The sequence below is a fragment of the Notolepis coatsorum genome, assembly GCF_963971535.1.
Source record: "Notolepis coatsorum genome assembly, contig: SCAFFOLD_608, whole genome shotgun sequence".
Classification (NCBI taxonomy): domain Eukaryota; kingdom Metazoa; phylum Chordata; class Actinopteri; order Aulopiformes; family Paralepididae; genus Notolepis; species Notolepis coatsorum.
In genome coordinates this window covers 92,908-97,907 of record NW_028173571.1, presented here as the reverse complement: position 1 = coordinate 97,907, position 5,000 = coordinate 92,908, and the positions used below count along the sequence as shown (strand labels likewise).

General features: G+C 42.3%; 1 protein-coding gene across 1 annotated transcript in view; it reads right to left on the bottom strand.

Moving 5' to 3' along the window:
- LOC311247747 (bifunctional heparan sulfate N-deacetylase/N-sulfotransferase 3-like) overlaps positions 1–5,000 on the bottom strand; it is a gene marked incomplete at both ends in the record, with an annotated part of 69,871 nt that overhangs the window by 29,061 nt on the left and 35,810 nt on the right. The window lies entirely within an intron of this gene.

Genomic DNA, 5,000 nt, shown 5'->3' with positions numbered 1-5,000 from the left:
ATATTTGAAAGTCCGGCCCCTACAGTGTCCGTTCTGGCCTTTGGACAAAATGTAGTTGATGACCCCTGCAGGATACAATGGTGCCTATGATATTGGCAATAAAATAAATCTGAGAGCAGAATGACAGACTGTTTCTACAGCAGTGGTTTAAGAGGGCTTCAACAATCTTTTTCCTACTAATGATAGGGAAGCTGACCAATCTTTTATCCCAGTTTGCTGGCAAGATTGTCTATATGGTGCTTACATGTGGTGCTTACGGGCGAAAGTGGTTCAGGAGGTACTGTAGAGCGGTCGTCTGGTAATCAGAAGGTTGCTGGTTCGATTCCAGCTCCTCCCGGCAGCGTGTCGAAGTGTCCTTGAGCTAGACACCTTTTTTTTTTTTTATCCACTTTTTCTCCCATTTTCTATATTTTCTCCCATCCCAATTTCGTATCATCCAATTCAACCCTTCCCTGTCACGAACGCTGTTTCTTGCCTCCCACAAGCCGGCTGCAATGTGGACTAAGTCATACATAGCACAAGTCCCCTCCGGTACTTGAGGTAACAGCAGTCGCATCTTTTCACCTGCGCAGCTCGATCTCTCAGTGGCGAGGAGTAACGCGTGGGAGGCTCACGCTGCCCTCGACACTTCCTGATTCTACTGTGCAGGCGCACCAACCGACCTATAGGAGTCGCTGTCCACAACGCCCGATCCCCACCCATCAGTTTCCCACCCCCTAATACGGCCAATGTGTATTAGTATGAACGACCAGCTAAACTGAAAGCAATGTGGAGCGCTGGGCTCGAACAGGCAAGCCCAGCATCTCCGTCATTCGTGGCGAGCGCCTTGCCCACTACGCCACGTAGCCGCCCTCCTTGAGCTAGACACTTAACCCCTAACTGCTCCTGATGAGCAGGTTGGCACCTTGCATGGTTGCCTCAGCTGTCGGTGTGTGAGTGAATGGGTGAATGTGAAGCACATTAGTTGTAAAGCGGTTTGGATAAAAGTGCTATATAAAAGCAGGCCATTTACCATTTAAATGTCCATTTCTCATCGAGCCATATGCCAATATATTTATATTCAGTGACTCTCTCAATGCTAGATCCATTTACAGTGGATATATGTAAGCCATTATAATCAATATGTCTGGTTCTAGAAAACAGCATGCCTTTTGTTTTATTTGCATAAAGTAGCAGTTTGAGATTAAAGTACATTAAATGTACATTTACATTTTGTCATTTAGCTGGCGCTTTTATCCAAAGCGACTTACAAGTTCTGTACGACAAGTCAGCAGGAAGGGTACCACTCTTACAACTGAGTAACATATTTCATCAAACAGTGTTGAAACTTGAAATTTATAAATTTCTTATATGTTGTTTGAAGAAGTGTGTTTTTAGTCGAGGGCGAGAGATTGATTGGGTTTCGGCTGTCCTAACTGTGGTGGGACAGAATCAGCAACACAATACACAATAGTATCGTCAGCATAAAGAGGGGCTTGACAACCATTCAATAAAGAGCCAATAATCATTAATGTGACTTCACACACTGACGCCTCTCAAGCAAATACATCTGAAACCAATCACAAGCCATCATATTTGTAAGAGCAGAGGACGATCAAAAGGGCAGCACAGCGTTTCAATAGTCACGTCGCCAGCCCTATGTGTCCTATATGAGACCCTGCAATGTTTACTACTGTAAACATGTTTCATAGAAATGTGTTCTATGTAAGGAAAGCCACCATTAGATACGTTGGATGCAACTTTGAGCATTTCTCAGAATTCGGTATATAAATTCCGCCGCCCCCATTATCAAGGAAACATGTTTCCACAGTGTTAATGTAACAATAATGTAACAATAATCATTTGTAACTAATGTATCAGCTGACATAGTGATATGATTAGCTTTAAAACCAGATTGATTCAGACTGAAAGAAAATACTTGAGTTGGTTGTTTACCAAAGATTCCAGGGCCCTCGTTTATCAACAATGCGTAGAAAGTGTTCTATTTTTTAGAATGTCTACGCACAGAACAATCTGGATTCATCAAACATGCGTACACAGGTCGTACGCACACATGCAAGTACTCCGTGTTGATAAATACCAATTGTTCTTACCGTCTTAGCTTGTGCACAATTCTATGTATATGCATACATAACTGCCCCTAATTAACCATATAGTAACAAAACACCCCTGTGGAAACATGCCTGTTTGTGGAATGTGGAATAATGGCTAAGCAAACTAAAAAGAGAAACTTCACTGAGAGCGAGATTGATGTCCTTGTCACGGTGGTCATCTAACAACCAACAAATTTAAGGTAGAAATCATTTAGTTGTGAACAATACCTTGTGAATAGTATTTAGCTTTTTATTTTAAATATTCTTTTATTGTATGATTTACAAAATAATTTAGAATAAATAAATCAAATCAAATGGTCAATTTCACAGACAACTCGGCTGAGTTGCCCAGTCCTGTGGACACCCAGGAGGAGCATCCAGAATATCTCCGGCGCGCCGGGAGCTAAGGGTGTTGACTGACGCAGTCCTACAGAACCAGCCAGGCACAACACACACATTGACAGAAATGACAAGCTGACCGACCGTTGCACTGTAATGACTGAAATGAACGAGTCGCTGAAGCAAATTTCTGCCTGTGCAACTCAATGGAGAATAAAAACCCATAACCACTATTTTGCGCTTGCGTTTGAGTCATTGTGATAACCATACTGCCAAATAAATGCCTTTTTTCGTTTAAAGTTAGATTAAGACCTTGCAAGGGTAGACTTACTTAAAACTGCTGTATGATCCGCTTGACTGAATTGCTGCAGTGTTTGGAGGTGGGTGTTCTGCGTCTGCCCCCGTGCCAAACAAGCAAGCCACCAAACTTTCAGCAGGCCAACTGTGTGCTATACAATGGCTCTTGTGCGCGCGGTTATAATCACACTCCTGTTGGGTCGTTGGGTTGGTCAGAGTCATTGATATGATATGATATGATACATTAACCATGGCTTCAGTGGATAACCCTGATCACCTGCATTTAAGTGATATTTTAATTACAGATACCCCACTAATAGCATTATAATTTAATTAAATCAAATTAGGCCTGAGTGGGTAATGCTCACCAATATGTCATCTGTCTTCAATAGCCTCTCCCTGGAGACGAAGTCCCACAGAACTGTTCTGCACAATGAATGAGTCGTGCGTTCCTTCCGGCCACCGGCAACAACATTTATCAGCCCAATGCGCATCACAGATTATCTGTACATTGACAGAGTGGAATCCCCTTTCTATTCACGCAGCTGAATTGGTTGATTGATGGTGCTTTGATAGCTACATGGGTACAGTCTATTGCTCCGATGATGTTGGGAAACCGGCGATGGCATAAAACCATCTCTTGCTGTTCGTTTTGATATGGGAAGAGTATGTAGTTGGGGGTTAGGGAAATGATGGCATCCAACACCAAAAATCCCAGGGTGGAGAGGACTTGAATGTGCATGGGGATGGCATTTGTGCGCTTTGTTTCATGCTCCAATTTGGGTCCCAAATTGCGGTACAAATCAAGGAGAATGTGTCTCGGGTAGCGGAATCTACTTATGAGCCACTCCGTGCTCTCTGCAAATAGATCTCTGAAAATGCCTTGTGACAAGTCTTCCTATAACGCAAGATAAAAACCAAGCTGCATTCATTCGGAAAGACCTATTCCAAATGCTATTCATAGGGTTTGACAAGACTTACACTCATGTCTCTATTTTACAATTAATTATAATTAATTATAAGTCATACCGAACACGTCGGTGTTGAAACTCCAATGCAGGAAAGCTTATTCCGTCTGCTGCAGTTTTCCTATTCTACCACTTGGTGCCATGTACACACGGTCGGAGCTGTGCGTAAATGTACGCACAATCTCAAACACATGTGCATATTGATAAATCCCACACTTTGCTTAGAAAATATTGTACCAGAACATTTATGTGGGCACGCAGCACAGCATTGATAAGTGAGGGCCCAGGATTTCTGCTAAGCAGGGTATAGTCTGGAGATTGAGTGGTCATTATTTAAGTCATCTCTATCAACTCCTTTATGTAAAGGAATCACATGGGCCAATTTCCAAACACTATGAAATCTGCCGGTTGAGATGGAAAGATTAAATATATGCATTAATTGCTCAGTGATCATTGGAGCGGACAGTTTTAGAAAAAACACAAATGCAATTTATCTTCTCCAGTTGAACCCCTGCTATTAACGGCTTGCAGCTTCAAGTACATCATTAGGAGAGAAGGGCTGAAAGGTGAACTGAGAAGCATGGTTCATACCGCAACACACACGCATTATCACTCAGAAGGGGCCCTGGGTATTCCTTTTCAAATAGATGCCCAGCGTCAGCAAAGTGTTTATTGAGGGTATAAGCAAATCTCATTCTGTTCAGAAAACATGTAGGTAGGGAGTTGGTGGTTTTGTTTTTGTCTGAGTTTACTGCTCTCCAAAGTTTTGCTGGGTTTGAGTATGATCTAAATCTAATATTTTGATTTGACTTTTCTCACAGCTGAAGTATTTCTCTAAATGAAAGGATGTAAAGGATCACTTAAAATGTCATGGCACTGAGACCAGGCACTGTTCCTTTGTTTAAGAATGGCTGACAACTCGTGTGAGAACCAGGCTGTTTTCGGCCCTTTATTTTTTTGAATGGCATGTTGAATGGCATGTTTATCGCATGTTTATCAATAACTGAAATAATGAATACAATTATTTATAATAACTGAATACAAATATTTTATTTTTAAAAGTGTGTGTCTGTGTGTGTGTGTGTGCTCTCTCACCATGCGTGTGTGTGTGTGTGTGTGTGTGTGTGTGTGTGTGTGTGTGTGTGTGTGTGTGTGTGTGTGTGTGTGTGTGTGTGTGTGTGTGTGTGTGTGTGTGTGTGCTCTCTCACCATGGTGTGTGTGTGTGTGTGTGTCTGTGTGTGCTCTCTCACCATGATGTGTGTGTGTGTGTGTGTGTGTCTGTGTGTGCTCTCTCACCATGATG